This window comes from Pinus tabuliformis, chromosome 3_1 (assembly GCF_031772625.1).
Source record: "Pinus tabuliformis cultivar Carrire ecotype Pingquan chromosome 3_1, CPIR1, whole genome shotgun sequence".
Taxonomy (NCBI): Eukaryota; Viridiplantae; Streptophyta; class Pinopsida; order Pinales; family Pinaceae; genus Pinus; species Pinus tabuliformis.
The window spans coordinates 281,303,072-281,323,737 of record NC_142301.1 but is presented as its reverse complement, the minus strand read 5'-3'; positions in this window follow the sequence as shown (position 1 = coordinate 281,323,737).

The window sequence follows — 20,666 nt, the reverse complement described above, 5'->3', positions numbered from 1 at the left end:
AGCCCCTCGCATTCAGTGGAAGAATAGTTCTTCTCTGCTTTGGATAGTCTATGACTTGTGAATGCAATAGGATGGTCCAAGCCTTTTTCGCCAGCCTGTGTTAGTACTGCCCCCAGCGTTATACATGACGCATCGACATGTACATGAAAATCTTTCTTCCAGTCCGAGAATACTAGAATTGGCGTGGTAACCATCTTTTCTTTCAACATATCCAAGCTCTTCTTATAGTCATTATTCCACAAAAACGTGGTTAACGTATCTTTATAAGGAGAGGTGTGGGGTGGTGGTGGTGGTGGCCCACCACCTCCCATTATATATATATATATATATATATATATATATATATATATATATATATATATATATATATAAGGCCTTTTTCGAAATTTTCAAAACTTGACCAAAGGAGTCAAATTAACGAGGCCATGATTTTGCCTGGAATCTGGCTGGAGTTGGCTGGATTCCATCCACCGGAAAAATTTGAAATCGCATCCTCCTTAAGCCTGGCCTAGTCAACAAAAGTCAACCCCAAGTTTACTTCCTTTATCTTCCCCATCCGGACTCAGATTGACGAACCGTTCACACCACCACCATCATGATGATGAGATATTTAACATGAACTTGGTTTGAGCATAATCCAAACACTTTTATTTTTGACCCTTCCTGAGTCCTCCTAGACTTCTACACATGTCTGGAGCCACCTAGATCAATCCTCCCCACTGAGGAGCTTTTGGTCCTCCAAAAGCATGAAAAATAATTTGAAATGTCTCTGTTCCTTGTCTGCATCACAAGCGTCCTAAAAGGTCTCACTTCCATCTCCTTCACCTTTGTTCTTCGGAGCCTTAGGCGATGAGCCGACACCTGCTACTTCTTCAAGCTATATTACATTGCTTCGCAAATTACATGCTTGACTTTCATGACCAAATAATGACCCAAGTGTCCCACACTTTCCAGAAGTTTATACTCGGTGGTCAAGTTTACAACAAGATGGATGCAATACCCCAGCTACGAAAACAAGGCCAACATATCATTATTGCTGAAAAAGTGATGGAAAACACATCATCATTGCAACACATGATTTATAATAATAAGGCCAAACATTATTTTTTTCTCTGATAAGTGATGGAAACACAACATCACTTTCACAGTTTATCATGCTACTCAAAAAAATACCAGACATCATTGTTGCTAAAACAAGTGATGGAAAACACATCATCACTTTTACATTTTAAAATGCAACAAATGATTTACAAAAGTACGACCATGAAATGCTAATATGTTTGGAAACCATTTTTCACTTATCAAGGTGAACGGGTCATCACCCTATGATGGTTTTTCTTATCGAACAACTATTTCATTTGGTTCATGCATCGACACTTTTTCTTTAAGGTGCTGCTCTGGATGGAGCCTCCAACAAGTGGCTCTTTGATGGCCACTTTTGTCGCAATGACTACAACAGGTTTTCTTCCTCCAAATATGCTTAACATGTTTCTTTACCTGTTGTGGAGGGGGTTTTTCACGCCTCATCCTTTTGTGTACTGCCATTCTTTTCCAACACTTAGAAAATGTATGGTTATGTAATCCACAAAAGGTACATGTTTTTCAGTGCCATGTTTTACATTCATAATTAACAACATGATTATAATCGAAATGAACATTCGAATGTCGAGAGTGGTTTGCTGTCTCTAATGTAAGTATGGCGATGAGAGCTTGCCTCAACTCTTTCCCTGCAATGGAAATTGTCATGGGATGATGGGGATGTGTTCCCATCATTCTCTTTCCTCGACAATTTCAACGATGTCTCAGAAGAATCTGACACCTTTGAGCATTCTCCTTTGGTTTATCTCGAGCCTGCAAATTGAGATCTATGCACAACCTCCAATGGTTGAGTTATGCCTTGGTTATTAACAACAAGTTCTTTTTCCTCCCCGTGCCTCGTCCTGGTAAGGAGCCTCATGTTTGTCCCTATAATTGGGATCTCCACATCTCCAACAGAAATCATACTATGTGACGACGAAACCGCAAGGAAATCAACATCTTTTACCTCCTATGTCGATTTGGAAAGAACTAATGAGTGCCTCTCTTCATCTGTTATTGGTGGTTCACAAGCTATCTCGACGCATTCCCCAACTTCCTTTCTGACATACCCAAGTCCTGTTTGACATGGTAATTCCTCTACTTTGATGGGGTTGACAATGCCTTGGCCATTAACGCCCAAGCCCTTCCCTTCATACCCCATTTTCTTCAACAGTTTGGAGCCAATTCCTCTGGTATGATTTTCAAAAACAGCGAAACCATCATCAGGAAACATACATGAATTCAGAGAACTACTTTTTACCTCACATGGGTCATGCTACAACTTTTCCAAGCCCTCATCCTTTGCTTGCAGTTGTCATAGCAAAATATGTTTTTCCTCTTTCTCTTCATGTAGAAGCATCTTCAATTCATCGTTCTCTGTTTTAAAATTATGTTTGTTGTGCTTCAGTTCTTCCATGGCCTCTTTCGTGGCTTGCAACTGAAGCTACAATCGCTCCTTTTCCTCTGTCTCTTTCTGTAGAGTTTCATACATTATTTCCACTCTTTTGGAAATTTTGAGCATGGTCTCATACATTGCTTTTTCATCCTCTGTCACTGCATGTTCCATTGTTCATGTTGAAATTCACATCCACGCAAAGACCGCTCTAATACCACTTGATCCAAGTCCAGGTGTGATGAAGGACCCTTCCAAGACCTTTTACTTTCATGAAGTGTTAGATTGCATTTTTAAAATAACATAAGTGAATACATCTGCATGATGTAAAGAATAGGAACATGTCAATCATCAGCAACATAAAAACATAATCCATTGATAACGAAGTTCGTCCAGCAGGGACTACGTCTCCGGGCCCCAGTGTCAAGATGGTGTAGGCCACTGTATTAAGTTTTGTCAATAGTGATGATGTACATAGAGATGTTGTCGCTATCATACAAGGAAAATTCCCTCACATAGGAGTCGTGCCAAGAGATGTTCCACTACAGGAACTCTCAGTCAAAATACTCCGATCAGTATGACACAAACTCATGCAAGATGAGCATCCCACTAACGTGGCATATAAGGGATCTCAATGCAAACATACATGACAACAATATGAGTATCCCATCAACATACAACAAAGGGATCTCAAAGAATGACATGATGAATCATGACAACAAGTACATCACATAGACGATTTTGTGTCACATCAAGCAGGAATCATGAAAACAAGTAATAAACAAGATCCCTCATCAACATCAAATAGGGATCTGTGCAGCACAATGCATAGCAAAACAAGTACATGAATACACTGCATATACCTCACATCCAGGGGCCATCTGAAGAAGCGGATGTCAAACTTCTGAAGTCGTTCATGCCATCGATCTCATGACATCAATCGCATGGAAATGGTTGCTCGCACATAAATGCCAACACCTGTACTCCACTTAGAAAAGTGGCTGGAAAATGAAATGAGCGAATGAAAAATCTAAATGCACCATCAGATTTGTGGTGTCGAATAATGCAAAATCGACTGTCAAATTTCTAAAATCTGAGAAATTGAGAATCTAGGGCTCAAGTAATCTTTTAGATTCCCCCAAGATTCCTCAAAGATTTTGCTCCATGGATGGACTGGAAATTTGCAACTCAAAAGGTGAATCTGTCATCGCCATTGCGATCCCTGTGGAAAACCGTGAAAAACGATTGTAAACTTGAGTATGTTCCGACAAAAATCATTTTTACCTCCCTGGAGAATCTTTGGGCATCAAAGAATATTCTGCCTCCTCTATCTCGAAATTCGTGCCCACTCCTGGCTCCTCCTGCATTGGTTTTCTTGCGCGCTCCTAGCCTCCTCCTTGGGCGCATTAGGCAAATGGATGGGTTTATATAAAATTTGGTGGGAAAAGTTTCCAAACAAGTTCATTTGGGCAGATTGGTATACACTCTGAATAGTAAGGAGGAGGTCGGGTGGTCAAACCCCAACCCCTCCATATTAATATGTAATTTGTTTTACAAAAAACCATTTTAATGTGTTTTGGGGGTCCAGTCCGCATTGGGTGGCCCACCCCTTAACTCCCGTAACACATTTGTATTAACTATTGGTGCATTAAGTATTTGGGGGTGCATTGTTTGAAGTGTCGCTTTATGTGATTGGTTTGGAGGTTGTATTATGGGGTCGCCTGGTGGGGGCTGACCCATGTGGGCCGGGTGGGTTCAATCACTATTGGCCTCCACAAAAAACGTGGTTAACGTATCTTTATAAGGAGAGGTGTGGGGTGGTGGGGGTGGTGGCCCACCACCTTCCATTATATATATATATATATATAATGAGGCCTTTTTTCAAAATCTCCAAAACTTGACTGAAGGAGTCAAATTAATGAGGCCATGATTTTGACTGAAATCTGGCCGGAGTTGTCCAAATTTCATCTGCCGGAAAAAGTCAAAATTGTGACCTCCTTAAGCCTGCCTAGTTAACAAAAGTCAACCCAACTTTGACTACCTTTATCTTCCTCATCTAGACTCGGATTGACAAACTGTCCACACCACCGTGATCACGACAACGATATATTTAACATGAACTTGGTTCAATCATAATCCAAACACTTATTTTTTACCCTTCCTGAGTCCTTCTAGACTTCTGCTCATGTCTAGAGCCACCTGGATCATCCGTAAACGGAGTCGGGAAAGGATTGAATCATTTAGTTTTTTTAGATCCATGCATATCCTTATCTCAACCTTCTGCTTCTTCTCTTGCACCAGCATTGGGCTTACTTAATCAGATTCTTCCACAGGCTCAATGATGCCTACCACTAGCATCTTGTGTAACTCTAAGTGGACCTTCTCCTTGTATTTCGAATTGATATGGTAAGGCCTTTGCTTAACTGGCTTCACGTCGGGATTTAACATGATCTTCATCATTCCTAGGTCCCTGATTATTCCTTTCAGATCTGTAAACTTGGTAGGGAATAAGTCCTGGTATTCGCGGAGCAATTCAGCGACTTTATCCACCGTTGTGTCGTCCAAGTAGTCTCCAATATGCGCGAATTTGGATTCTGCCTCCAAACCAATGTTCACTTGTTTCGTTTTCACCAGCGCGATTATATCATAGTTCTCAATCTGCGGTCCTTGAACCTCGCGGTGGACTTCTATTTCTGGAATGTTAATCTTTTGCGGATCCTTCTCCTCTGCTTCAGCAGTTACATTATAACATTCGAGCATGCAACTTAGTTGAGTAGCCCATTCAGGTTGAATCAGGTCTAAAGGATCCTGCGGTATCCTAAAGATAGCTACTTTCACCTCTTGTAGTGCTTCATCAATACTATCAAACCCATCCTCAAAATTGAATGTCATCATGAATCCTTCGCGTAGGATATCCCATTCGCCTATCCCATGGCAAAGCTCTATTTCTATATACCAATTCATTGGGATAACATCCAGGGTATGACAGAACAGGTGCACCCACTCAGGTTGGGGCTTTTCTCCATAAGTCTACGTCCATTTGACCAAATGCACGCACGGATCATTCTACCCATCATACTTGTCTATCAGTCACATCTTAGGCTTCCCAAATCTTGTTCTCATCATCCTCCTACATTCACGTCAATCATCAAAGCTTCCCTTGTGCGTAACCCACTATCTTGTGGGTGTAGCGCGTAGTGCCCAGCCCAAGGCCTGGAAGCGCTGCTTTTTTGGTACCTCCCTTTCAAATGCATCCAAAAATATATCTACCTCATTCAGACCATCATAAATAGGTAGATTTCTTACATTTGACGACACACAGTGTAGTGACTAGGTCATCATGTTGCAACTCAGCATAGTTACTTCATGTAACCGATTCTTGATGAGCCCCAAAAATGGGTAACTTATTGGGCTCATTTTGCCTATTGTTCTCCATTAATCCACCATTCTTCATAGTTTATGTTTGCTTTTGAGTATATTTATGTTAATTTAATGAATGAGAATAGTCACTTGACCATGAAGTCTAATACGTGCATATTGCAGATTTTTGGACATCTTTTGGACCAAGGTCAAGCATTTATGAGCCAGTTGACAGCCAAATACGAGGGAAGAGGCTAAGGATTTGTAGGAAGGGTGTCTCCTACACTAAATGGCCCCTTCCTCGAGTTCTCCACCATCAGCTCGGAGTTCAGCAGCCCACCGAAGATGATCCCCAAGGGCAGCCAAGCAACTTTTGTGAAGTGGCTGATGACTTGCAGTTTTGAGCAGCCAAGCCCTTGAGTTAAGGAAGGTTGTTGGAGGTCCTCGTAGTGCATAAATAGGAAGGCTTCTAGTCTTCGTAGGTTAGCTTTTGAACAGTTGTATTTTTGCACTTTAGTGTTGCTCTGCCTTCCAGCCCATTTTGGAGCTTTTGCTCTAAACATTTTTGTGACATGGTTATTTTTTGAGTAATGGAGATCAGTTTCATTTTGCATCAGCTCTGAGATTTTTCTTAGGAGGTTGTAGCTCTTGGGGTTGGGCCCAACCCAAGTGCCAGTACCTCCTTTTGTGTACTTTTATATGTTTTTGTTGCATTCCTAAGATAATTTTTGCTACTTAGATTAACATATTGCTTTGTTACTTAGGTCATTTGTGATGATTGAAATAGCTTTTCATGTTCAGGTTGATTTGATAGGTTGGTAATAGAAAAGATCTTCGAAAAAGGCCATCAAGCAACCCTTGATCTCACCTCTCCCTCCTCAAGACCATGAGCTGAGACCAAGGTGTCCTTGCTACCACAAAAACGTTGTTCTTGCTTCTTCATGCAATTGCTAGTGTTAGATTCTCAGTTGAAAAAGTTGATACCAGTTGTGATTACATGCATAGATCTATTCTTGCTTAGTTTTCATAGCTATCTTACATGATTTTCTACCAATAAAGTTTTGTTCATCATGATTGTTGGGTTTCTAGGTCAAGATAGCTAGATCTTTGGTTTGCATGGTCTTTGTTTGATTAGTTTTGAGAAATAGTGTGAAGATCACCTGTAATACATCCCTGCCTATCCTTCCTTCATCGTACAACTTGCTCCAACCCCAACTTCCTGATTCCTTCCCTTCATTTGCCACACTTCTCCAATTTGACCTAATTTCTACATTTTTGTGCAACATTGCTGCCTCCATCCTTGAAAAAAATCCAACCATCTTCATCACTCTGTAGCCTCATTTACAGGGTCCTAGACCTCTTCACAGCCTCATCCAACCTCCATTTCCACTTTCCCACTTTTTTTCCTCCATCAACCCTCAAAACTCTTCTCTCAGCTCTTGTTGTAGAACCCCTGCAGACTTCCTGTAGAAGATCACGTGGGCAGTTTCTCGAGATCTGATCGCTGTGAAACTCTCTGGAAGGGTGCTAGGACCCCTTAGGCCCTCTTCTCACCTTCCCAACCACCTGCAAGCACCTACCCCATCTCCTTCCGTCAATCAAACTTTTCACAGTCAAAAACAGTTAAAGCACATGCATAATAATTTTGCAAAATTACTCAAAAATACAAAAAGATGTTTTTTTTCCATATTTTACTTCAGAATTAGCTTAGACACATGCATTTTACCTTTCCAAGAGTCAATGGCATCCATTTCAGCAGCTTTCATCTCTTTTCTTGCACCAGTAGGGTTAGTCGGTGAAACTAGGGTTTGCTAGGGTTTGCATTTCCTTTCGGTTTTTAGTTTCTTTCTGTGAATATATTAGCCTCCTTAGAGTTAGCTTTCATCCATCATAGTTAAAATCTTCTTCTGAGAGCTCATAGAAGTTGGCTTAAGCTCCTAGCGGACTTGTGCCAGCTGATCAAGTGACAGCCTGCGGCAAGAGCTAGTACTTGTGCATATAGCACCGTCGCTTCCAAGTTTGTTATGAACTACCGGGTTGATAAAAGTAAAGAAGGGAGTCCCAGGAGTTGCAGCATTATTGTTGCAATACTGGAGCCCACCATCTTTTTGGCGCCGTTGCTGGGGAAGCGTCAGAGTATTTGTGATTGCTTCTTTTCTTCTATTTTCTACTACAACCTTCTGCTCAGTAGTTTATTTCAGCAAGCATAGAGTAGTTGTTTCATTTCCATTCTGCAATTTCATTTCCGCAAAAGTAGATTAGACATTTCTTGCTTTCCTAGACTAGCATTTCAATTCTGCAAGCGTAGATTAGCATTTCCATTCTGCAATTTCAATTCCGCAAGCGTAAATTAGCATTTCAATTCTGCAAGCATAGCTTAGCATTTCCTTTCTGCAATTTCATTTCAGCAGCATAGATTAGTCCTTTCCTGCTTTCATTTCAATTCTGCATTTTCATTTCAGCAAGATAGATTTTAGTTAGTTGTAGTTCAATCCATTTTAGTTTTGCAAGTGCAAGTAGAAAAAGCAAAAATCAACCAAAAATATTTCATTTTCATGCCTCGTAGGAATAGAGACCATACAGGAAAATTCTTACCCAACACCCCCACCACATCACTGAGTCACCCTTCTCTCTTCTTCGGTGGCGGTGATCCAGAAGAACCTATAGGTGAACCTCCAGAGATATACGAAGACCCTATAACAGAAGAAGAGCAAGAAAACGTTCCTCTTGAGACCATGGCTGAACACAGGAACGGTATAGGGAATGAGGAAAGAATAGAAGGTGCCTTTCCCATCCGAGAGACAAATGGGGACACAAAAATGAAAAACATAAGTCCCTCAGCCTTACCTCACTTCCATGGATTGACCACTGAAGACCCTAACACCTTCTTGTTTGAGTTTGTTGTCCTTTGTCGAACTTATGACTATGCAGAAGACGAGCAAAAGTTGAAACTCTTTCCTTCGACCCTCAAGGATGCAGCACTACGCTAGTTCATGGGGTTACCTAGAAACAGTATCACAACTTGGGCTCAAATGCAGCAAGCCTTTAACAACAAATACTAGGACTACTGTAGGTCAAAGGAAACGAAGGGAGAAATCTTTCGAATGACCATGGGAAGTGATGAGTCTCTGGAAGACTATGAAGAAAGGTTCCAACTCAGTTATAAAAGGGCCAGGTGCACACTTGACCCCGAATCTCTGAAGCTGGTTCTGCTCTGAGGAGTCCCTAAAGACCTTCTAGATACCCTCCATTTGCTAGCTGGAGGAGACATCTACCAACTACCTTATGAGGACATAAAGACTGTGTTTAGAAACCATTCTAGGGTAGCCCGGAAAATAGGTAGGGGAATCCACTTTCAGCTAGTGCAACCTTCTCCAAACATGAGTTTACAAATCAGATGGAAGACCTTAAAAGCGAGGTGAGACAGACCATTGCCATGCAACTGGATACTTTCCGAATCCAACAGAAGAAAGAGGAAGCTGAGAGGGCTTTGGCCATCTTTTGTCCCAGATGCACAAGGAAGCATCCTAAGAACGAGTGCCCATTGCACTCAGTAGAGGTATGTTTCGTTTGTGAGGAAGACCACCCTACAAACCAGTGCCCAACCTTACCCAGACTTAAAGTTGTGTACCAAGGGGCTGAAGGAGCCACTGAACCACTCTACTTCCTCAACCAAAGGAGGCCACATGGATCCAGACCTTACCAGAAGGGTATGCAAGGGATGTCCCAAACATATTACAACCCCAACCAATCCACTCACATACCTTCTTGGGGTCCCCCCGCTCATCCTTCCTGGTCCGCACCCCCTCCTTGGTCATATCCACCTCAATACCATACTCAACCTGCTGCTCATTCGTTTCATTCTCATGTTCAGCCACAACCTCAATGGAATGCATCGCAATAGGGGTGGAGGCCCCAGTACAACTCTCCTCCCACTATTCTGCCTCCACCACCTGCTCAACCACAACCATTACCTCCTGCTCCTCCAAGACAACCCCAGATGCCTGCTCAACCGAACCCAAACCCCAACAATAGACAGGCCTAGCAGGTGTATACTGGAGAGACAACATGCCCTACCTATGCTATGGAGATTCAGGAGATCAACCTACGATCTGGGAAGGTCCTTCCAGATCGTCAACCTCCTCCTCTGGAGGATGAAGAAGAGAAACAGGAAAGTGAACCCAAAGCCATTCCACCCTTTCCTGAGATACTAACTGGAAACACGCAACCAAACCCAGAAGAGATTAAACTTCTGAGAGAACTTAAACAACTCTGTGTAAGAATACCACTTCTTCAGGCCATCAAAGATGTACCAATCTACAACAAATTGATCAAAGAGAAGTGTTTCAAGCACCCAAGCAGGTGCAAGAGAGATGCCCCAACTATCAATGTCATAGGACAACTGTCCGACCTAATGTTGGGACAAGTAATTTGTCCAAAATACTTGGATCCTGGGAGTCCTATAGTGGATGTCCACATCAATGGCACCATAATCCCCCACACCCTGATTGATCTAGGGGCTGCCATTAATGTGATGACCAGGGACACTATGCTCAAACTTAACCTTCAGGATTCCCTGAGAAATACCTCGACAGTACCGCAAGTAGCAGACCGCTCCACCGTGACTCCCGAAGGGATTGTGGAAGATGTCTTGGTCTCTGTTGATTCTTGGGAGTACCCTGCAGACTTTTTGGTCCTTCAACCAATGGAAAAACTCACTGGATACCCCCTCATTTTGGGGAGGCCTTAGTTAGCTACTACAGATGCTTACATCAGTTGTCGAGCTAGGAGCATGACCATTAAGAATGGGCCAATGTCCAAACAGCTAGTCGTATATCCTCCTACCTAACCTTTGCTCAAACATGACTTACCTCTCTGGTTGGAGGAGGAAGATGAGGATGAAGTCTACTCTGAACTAGTGTGCACAGTGTAAGCCACTCGGGGAGGTCCTCAAACTGAGGATGACCTGATTGAGAATTTGATTCAAAATCCACCTCCCAGTGTGCTACCATTAGAGGAGTTGGTGGAAGGTACCCAAACCAACGCTTGAGTGGACCTCTATGTGGTTGATCTGACCTCTCCCAGAGTTAAGAATGTGGAATTTGGCCCTAAAAGAACCTTGAAGATTAGCTCATCCTTATCCCCCTCTCAGGAGAAGGAGTTGTGTAGCTTATTGAACCACCATCTAGATGCTTTCACTTGGAGCTATAAGGAGATGAAAGGGGTCCACCCTTCGGTCTGTACCCATCACATTTACATTAAAGAGGATTGTAAACCAGTCAGGAAGCCTTAGAGGAGAATGAATCCAGCCCTTAAGGACATTGTTAAAGAAGAATTGCAAAAGTTGTTGGATGCAGGATTCATCTACCCCATCTCTGACAGTGAGTGGGTTTCTCATCTGGTGCTTGTGCCCAAGAAAAACGAGAAGTGGAGAATCTATGTAGATTATCGAGAAATTAACAAAGCCACCAAGAAGGACCATTTCCCTTTGCCTTTCATAGATCAAGTGTTAGATGGGCTGGCAGGGAAGAAGTTCTTCTCTTTCCTAGATGGGTTCAGCGGGTATAATTAGATCCAAATCAGCCCGGAAGACCAAGATAAGACCACTTTCACTTGTCCATGGGGTGCCTTTGCCTACCGGGTCGTTCCCTTTGGGTTATGCAATGCTCCTGCCACTTTTCAGAGAGCAGTACTGAGCATATTCGCTGAGTTGGTTCATGATTCAGTGGAAATCTATATGGATGACTTTACCCCTTATGGGTCCAACTTCCAAGAAGCATTAACTAACCTGGGAAAAGTTTTAACCAAGTGTATTGAGATGAACTTGTCCCTCAGTCCTGAAAAATGTGAGTTCCTCATGACTGAAGGGACCGTGCTAGGTCATACAATTTCTCAGCAAGGCTTACAGGTGGATCCCAACAAGATTGCTATCATCTAAAGGGTTCCACCTCCTCAAAAGGTAAAGGATGTTCAGAGTTTTTTAGGCTTAGCAAGATATTATAGAAGGTCCATTAAAGATTTCAGTAAGCTAGCCTCTCCGTTGTTTTATATTTTGGAGGAAGATGTTGATTTTATATGGACTGACAGCTGTCAAGAGGCTCTAGATGTGTTGAAGGATAAGCTAATAACTGCCCCAATCTTGAGAGGTCCAAACTGGGCCCTACCTTTCCACATTCACATAGATGCCTCGAACAAATCCATAGGAGCAGCCTTAGGACAAGTTGAAGAGAAGCTACCATATGCCATATACTTTGTTAGCGAAAACCTATCCAAGGCAGAATTAAACTATACTGTAACCGAGAAAGAGCTCCTAGCTGTAGTCCATTCCCTAAAAAAGTTCAGACACTACATCACTGGTTATCAAACATTCGTACACACTGATCATGCTGCAATTAGGTATTTGATGAATAAACCTGATGTAAATGCTCGTATCATTAGATGGTTACTTTTATTGCAACAATTTGATTTGACCATTGTTGACAAGCCAGGTAAGGAAAATGTTGTTGTTGATTTTCTGTCTAGACTAGATTTGCCTGCAGGAGAAGAAGGGGTGGTGGATGATCAACTGCCAGATGAACACCTATTTTCTATTTCAGTACTCTCACCATGGTTTGCTGATATAGCAAATTACTTGGTTTCAGCACAATTCCCGCCACACCTATCCTCAAAAGAGAAGAGCAAGATCGTGAGGAAAAGCGCCCCATTCACTTGGATTGGGGGCAACCTGTTCAAACTTGGCCCAGATCAGATTCTGAGGCATTGTGTCAGGGAGGAGGAAGTTTTTGACATCCTCCTGACCTGTCATGATGGACCCTGTGGAGGCCACTTTGCAGCAAAGAGAACCGCTTTCAAAATTCTACAGGCAGGCTACTATTGGCCCACTCTTCATCAAGATGTCAGAAGATACATCAGCCAATGTGACCGATGTCAAAGGATGGGGAAACCAACTCCAAGGGATGAAATGCCCCTCCAACCTTAGGTGACTTTCGAGCCATTTGAGAAGTGGGGCATGGACTTTGTGGGTCCTATCAACCCTCCTTCAAGACAAAAGTATTACATCATTGTGTGCACAGACTACCTGACAAAGTGGGCAGAAACAAAGGCAATCAAGGCAGCAATAGAAGAAAAAGTGGTTGAGTTTTTGAGGGAAAATATCTTCTATAAATTTGGCTACCCAAGAGAATTAGTCACAGATCAAGGGAGCCAGTTTACCTCTAACCTGATTGAAGACCTTCTTGCTCATCACAAGATTAAGCACAGAACTTCCACCCCTTATCATCCGCAAGCAAATGGGTAGGTGGAAGTCACTAATAGGGCTTTGGAAGAGATCTTGACTAAAGTGGTGAGCAACAGCAGAAAAGATTGGGCAGATCGCTTGGTTGAGGCCACCTGGGCCTACAACACCACTTGGAAAACTACAACAGGTTTCACACCTTATGAGTTGGTCTATGGGAAGAAGGCTTTGCTGTCCATAGAATTTGAATACAACACATTAAGGTTGGCAGCTTAGCTAGACCTAGATCTGAGCCATGCACAATAGGAAAGACTGCTTTAGCTGAATGGACTAGATGAACAAAGAATGTAGGCCCTCCTTCACTCAGAGGTAGTCCAACTTCAGAGGAAAATAGGCATGACCGACACCTTAAAGAGAAGCAATTTCAGCTAGGATATTGGGCACTGTTATATGATTCAAGATACAAGGATTTCAAAGGGAAGCTGAGGACAAGGTGGCTAGGACCATATACAGTGGAAAAATGCAATGACAATGGTTCAGTCCTTATCAGGACCATTGATGAAGAAGCCATCCCTATGCTCGTCAACGGGCATCGATTGAAAATCTACAGGAAGCCCCTTTCTAAGCAGGAGTTCATTGAAACGTTGGATAAATTAGTGCTGGTAGTGGAGCAGGGCCCTGTCTCTACTCCACCCACACCTTGATCATCAAAAAAAAAAAAAAAAACAGAAAAAGAATAAAAAGATCCTTGGGTGAAAACCTCTTAGAGGCGCCCGAGGCAGACAGTGAGGGTGAAAACCTCCTGGAGGCGCCCTAGCTGTCTCTCAAAAAAAAAAAAAAAAAAGAGAAAAAAGAAAAGAAAAAAAACAAGAAATAGACCAAATTTCTGTTGAATAATTGCAGGTTGTAGGGAAGACATTGCAGGTTAGGAGGGTCGCGCAAAACAAGGACAGAGGTCAGCACCAGGCTGCAAGCATCCCTCACAAACACTTCCTCCATGACCACTCCCCTTTCCTAAGATTTGATCACATTCGGGTTAAGATTTCACCTTCTACAGGAAGTTTTGGGCCTTCTACAGGAAGTTCTATGTCTTCTACAGGAAGATCCTGTAGAACCTTCAGACAGGCCAGAATTGATCTTGGGAGGGAATCCGAAGGTTGGAATCTGCCTGTTAGGCTTGCAAACACCCCTGTTTCCATCCATCACCATATGTCACCCTATTTCATCTCTTTACACCTCCGTTGCACCCATCCTGTTATTTGTTCCTGCACAGTCACACAAAAAAACCATGTTTTCCTCATACGGCCAGCAAGAATTTTTAGTGACAAATCAAGCAGGAGTGTCTCATTCACCATATTTATCAATCTCCATCTGGACTCCTCATCAGCCGAATCCCTCGTCAATAGTATAGCCCTGCTCATTTTAGCTTGCACTCCAAGAGGAGAAGCAGCTACAGGACATCCTATAGGAATCCTGTAGCAGTTAATCCCTCTAGAAGACATACTCTGGAGACAGGGGCAGTCAAAAACGACAAAGGAGAAATGCAAAGGGTTCATCTTGAACACGAGAATATCATCAACAGCTGAAGCCAAGCAAAACCTGGGCATGCAGCGACATCAAACACGGAAGAGGTTCCAAACCCGTGCATGAAGCAATGACAAACGAAGGAGTGATTCCAAGACCCGAAGTCTGCATAACGCGGCCGTGACCACACAGGTAAGTGCCTAAATTCATTCGTCAATTGCATAAACTATATTTTAAAAGATGCATGCCTATGGGAATGGTTCGGATTGAGTGGAATCAGTGGCCAGTCAACTGGCCACCCTCGGCCAGTTACATAGCCTCGTGGGATCCAAACGAGCCCAGTTACATTCAAAATTGCCGACGAGATGTGCAGCCAGCACGTGTGGAGTGTCCATTCAGGGAGAAATCGTCAGGACTGGTAGTGGTGGCGGCGGTTAATGGTAGAGGGGAGGTGATGGCGGTCAGAAACATGCAGAGAAATTATGGCCGTGACGTCGAATCAACAGTTTGATCCGGCCACCTCATTCCCTCACCACGAATCACGCTACAGTTAAAAGATGCTCGACTGAAACTCACACCACCTTCTGTTCATTTTGCACTTGCAACATCCTCGACTGGAGTACGCGTCCTCTGCTTCCAAAAACTGTTAACCAGTCGCCCTCCACCGATTTTTCTACCTGTTTTCAAAAATCTCCCACGTATTGGGCTCGCTCAGAGGCACAGTGAGGTTCTACAGGAACCGGGGGGGTCCTCTACAGGAAGAGTTCTATAGGAAAGAATGCACAGCTTTCCAGAGCAGGGAAGCTTGGGATTTTTCTTCGTCAAATTTGGAGCTCCAAACGAGGTATGCTCGAAAAAACTCCTCTATGCATGGTATGCTTTGCAAAGGTGGTGAATTGAACGACATCAGGTTGGGAAATAAGAGGAAAAATCTACCTGTGAATTGGAAGTAAAACGTTTGCCTGTGTATTGCACTGGGTTTCCCAGTTCTTTCTGCATCAAGATTCTCCTCCACGTTTCCTTTTTTTTTTAATTCTCTTGTAGGGAAGATATATGCAGCTGTGGGGGCTAGCCTGTGTATGAAATTTTGAATTTGCATATCTATATGTGTGCTGAGAAGAAAACTTGATCTCTGTACTCTGTCTGTAGAAACAAAATTCTTCCTTTCATAACCAGACAGCCGAGTTCTGGGTAACAGCAGTCTTAAAACCAGGGAATTGTTGCTAATTGATATTGAACACCCGAGAAATTCCTTCTTGAGTTCAGGGGGAAACCATAAACATCATTCCCTTTTCTGATCAAAGCATAAACATAGCACTCTCACCATGCCAGGGGGATTCATAAGGAAAGAACCCTCGGACTCCAGCAAACTGCACAAGCATCCTGAGGTGGTGGATCTTTTCACCCGAGCCAATTGGATGTCCTTCTTTGACAAAATTCAGGGTCATGACGAGGAGATAACTGAGGAATTTTTAATGTCCCTGAGACCTCAATCAAAGACACATGCCACACTTAGTTTTAGGGGTTTGACCCTAGAACTTACCCCTGAGCTCATCAGTCGAGTTACTGGTCTACTATTAGGGCTCCCTTGGAGCAAACAAGAGAGGTCATTGGGCCAAGCTACCAAGAAAACATTCTTTCTGCCCAAGGAACATCCTGTAGAAGAAAAAAACAAGGTTAGGAGAACCAACTTGCCTCCTCTCTAGAGTGAAGTCAGTTTCCAAATCATGAAGTACATTACATGTGAAGGAAGATTTAGCATCATCTATGGTTATCATTTCAGGTTACTATGTGAACTAAGACATGGAATTGATTCGCCTCCAGACAAGAAACTGAGCATCCCCTACTTTCTTCTTCAGTCACTAATTGAATGTGGAACAAAGTTAAATGAAGGGATCCCGAATCAATTGGCCCATCATGGGCTCATCAAACTATTGGTAAAAGATGCCTTGCACACCTACACTATCCCCATATCTTGGGAAATCTTCCGAAACATGTCTAGGGATGACAATATTAGAATTTTGGCCAAAAACATCACCTCATCTAGTAGTGAGGAGGGAGAACACACTGAAGAAGGTGAGAAAACCAATGGTGAAGGAACACAGGACATTCAAGCACAGCAAGAACAGAAAGAAAAAGGGGAAATGGGCCAGATTGCTAAGCCTAAAACAGAGGAAGAAACAACAGCACAAACACCAAGGGAAAAGAGAATGCAGAGTAGAGCAGAGAGGGATGAAAAACCCCAAATGAAGGTTGTCACAGCCAAAGCAGGCACATAGAAACAAAAGGAAAAGACACATCCTGAAATAGCAGCAACACCGACAGAAATAGTTGACACAGGGATTTCTACAGGAAGCAGGGAAAAAGAACAACAAGACGATAAATCGCCTGAGATATTGGCCAGGGAGGTAGCAATTATGCTTGTTGCATTAAGCACACCTCTAAAACAAAAAGGGAAGAGAAAGAGACAAACCTCCATGTACTTTAAGGCAAGGAGGAGCACACGGATAAAAGTGGGCAGACCCCAGCCACAGTCAAAAAAGCCAATTGTCATTCAGGACACAACAGCTAAACCAAAAGAAGAGTTTCCTTCAAAGATGTCTATCACCTATGAACGAGGAAGCCCAAAAACCTCCACCTGGAGAGAGAGAATTAAGATGATGGACTCAAAGGCAACTCTACAGGAAGCCGAGACATCTCTACAGGAAACTCTGGCTAAGTTAAAAGAGACCGAGAAATTGGAGGAAAAGACAGCCAAATCATCACAGGCAGAGGGAGAGACCGAGAAGATACTGGAACCAAGCCCTCAGCTTAGCTTGGGCTCATACTACAACCTGTTAGACGGTGGGAAAATCATTCCACAGAAATTTGTTGTGCCACTCTTCTTTGCATTGGAACAGAAGAGGATCAGAACACACACATGGATGAAAATTGAGAAATCTAAGGAATTGAGGACATAGGCCACATGGAGGAGAAGTTAAAAGAGTTAAGATGAGAAATGGCCATGTTAAGGCATGTAGAAAGTTGCAAAAGAGCCCAGCTGCAGAAGGAGAATGAGCTGCTAAGAAAACAGTTGCAGCTACAGGAAATCCACAAGGAAGGTAGCCCGTCCATTTTGGGAGGACAACAGCAACAAGAAGGACCTCTAGCAGACAAGGACACAACTGAGAAACAACAGAAGGTGGCAGAGCTACAAGCTAATGTGTAGATGCTCACAAAACTATTGCAACAACAGGAGTCTCAGGCAGCAGACAAGATACAGGGTTTAAAACAACAGTTGCAAGAAAAAGACGCCTAGGTAGCCTGCCTGGCCAGCTGGGCAGTAGAAGCCTTGCAATGTAGGCAACCTACCAAGTCATATGCCTTATATCTTAAAGATCAATGGTTGCAGTTCCAGATTAACACCTTGGCCCAAAGGGGCACCATTCCATTTAAGAATTACCATCAATTCATGGCTTTGTGTGATAATAGCTCAATAGAAGATAAGGCCAAGTTATCAGAATTCTATTTACACAACTTGGCCCTTCCAAACATGAATCTGTGGGACCCCAATGCTTCATTGGAGGATGTGCAACTCATGGCTATGGCCTCTTGGTTAAACCATGAGGAAAAGAGGGCAACAGAAATTCGGAATGTTATGGACAGGGAGCTACGAGAGCCACTCATGATCAGAGCAGAACCAGAAGATCCCTTAGCTTTAGTGTATGCCCATCAGCAACTTGCCAATAACCCCCAGCTTCACCCAGATTACATTGAAAGACAAGCTCAGGCCATTCCTCACTTTGAGGACATGAAAAGACTGTTGGGGTATAACTGCATTCATGCTTGCACAAGGAGATGGAACACACTGTCCCACAGTCTGAAAATTAGAGAATACCACTCCCCAACAAGGATGAGGGAGGCCTTGGCAAGAGTACCACTCTATAAATAGTCAATGCAAAATCTGCAGGCCAACTGGATCGGCCTAAAGTTTAGTCCTCCATTGCTTTTAGGACTGCTGGAAGGGGTCAAAGAAGAAGAAGAGCACAGGAAATGGGAGGAAGTAGAGAGAAAAGTAGGGTTTCATGACCAAGAAGAGGACATCACCTCGGAGGCCTGGGATGTTAGAGAGGCAGTCAAAGCAATCAAAGATGATGAGCTGGATTAGTTGCTCAGAGGATGAGCAACACATTTAGCAGGGGGGTTGATGATGAGCCCCAAAAATGGGTAACTTATTGGGCTCATTTTGCCTATTGTTCTCCATTAATCCACCATTATTCATAGTTTATGCATGCTTTTGAGTATATTTACGTTAATTGAATGAACGAGAATAGTCACTTGACCATGAAGTCTAATACGTGCTTATTGCAGATTTTTGGACATCTTTTGGACCAAGGTCAAGCATTTATGAGCCAGTTGACAACCAAATACGAGGGAACAAGGCTAAGGATTTGTAGAAATGGTGTCTCCTGCACTAAATGGCCCCTTCCTCGAGTTCTCCACCATCAGCTCGGAGTTCAGTAGCCAAACGAAGATGATCCCCAAGGGCAGCCGAGCAGCTTTTGTGAAGTGGCTGATGACTTGTAGTTTTGAGTAGCCAAGCCCTTGAGTTAAGGAAGGTTGCTGGAGGTCCTCATAGTGCATAAATAGGAAGGCTTCTAACCTTCATAGGTTAGCTTTTGAAAAGTTGCATTTTCGCACTTTAGTGCTGCTCTGCCTTCCAGCCCATTTTGGAGCTTTTGCTGTAAACATTTTTGTGACATGGTTATTTTTTGAGTAATGGAGATCAGTTTAATTTTGCATCAGCTCTGAGATTTTTCTTAGGAGGCTGTAGCTCTTGGGGTTGGGCCCAACCCAAGTGCCAGTACCTCCTTTTGTGTACTTTTATATGTTTTTGCTGCATTCCTAGAATAATTTTTGCTACTTAGATTAACATATTGCTTTGTTACTTAGGTCATTTGTGATGATTGAAATAGCTTTTCATGTTCAATTTGATTTGATAGGTTGGTAATAGAAAATATCTTTGAAAAAGGCCATCAAGCAACCCTTGATCTCTCCTCTCCCTCCTCGAGACCATGAGCTGAGACCAAGGTGTCCTTGCTGCCACAGAAACGTTGTTCTTGCTTCTTCATGCAATTGCTAGTGTTAGATTCTCAGTTGCAAAAGTTGATACCAGTTGTGATTACATGCGTAGATCTGTTCTTGCTTAGTTTTCATAACTATCTTACATGATTTTCTACCAATAAAGTTATGTTCATCATGATTGCTGGGTTTCTAGGTTAAATTAGGTCAAGATAGCTAGATCTTTGGTTTGCATGGTCTTTATTTGATTAGTTTTGAGAAATAGTGTGCAGATCACTTGTAATACATCCCTGCCTATCCTTCCTTCATCATACAACTTTCTCCAACTCCAACTCCAACTTCCCGATTCCTTCCCTTCATTTGCCACACTTCTCCAATTTGAGCTAATTTCTACTTTTTTGTGCAACATTGCTCCCTCCATCCTTGAACAAATCCAACCATATTCATCACTCCGTAGCCTCATTTACCAGGTCCTAGACCTCTTCACAGCCTCATCCAACCTCCATTTCCACTTTCCCACCTGTTTTCCTCCATCAACCCTCAAAAATCCTCTCTCGGCTCTTCCTATAGAACATCCTGTAGAACCCTTGCAGACTTCCTGTAGAAGATCACGTGGGCAGTTTCTCGAGATCTGATCATTGTGAAACTCTCTGGAAGGGTGCTAGGGACCCCTTAGGCCCTCTTCTCACCTTCCCAACCACCTGCAAGTGCCTACCCCATCTCCTTTCATCAATCAAACTCTGCACAGTCAAAAACAGTTAAAGCACATGCATAATAATTCTGCAAAATTACTCAAAAATACAAAAAGATGTTTTTTTCAGATTTTACTTCAGAAGTAGCTTAGAAACATGCATTTTACCTTTCCAAGAGTCAATGGCATCCATTTCAGCAGCTTTCATCTCTTTTCTTGCACCAGTAGGGTTAGTCGGTAAAACTAGGGTTTGCTAGGGTTTGCATTTCCTTTCAATTTTTAGTTTCTTTCTGCGAATAGATTAGCCTCCTTAGAGTTAGCTTTCA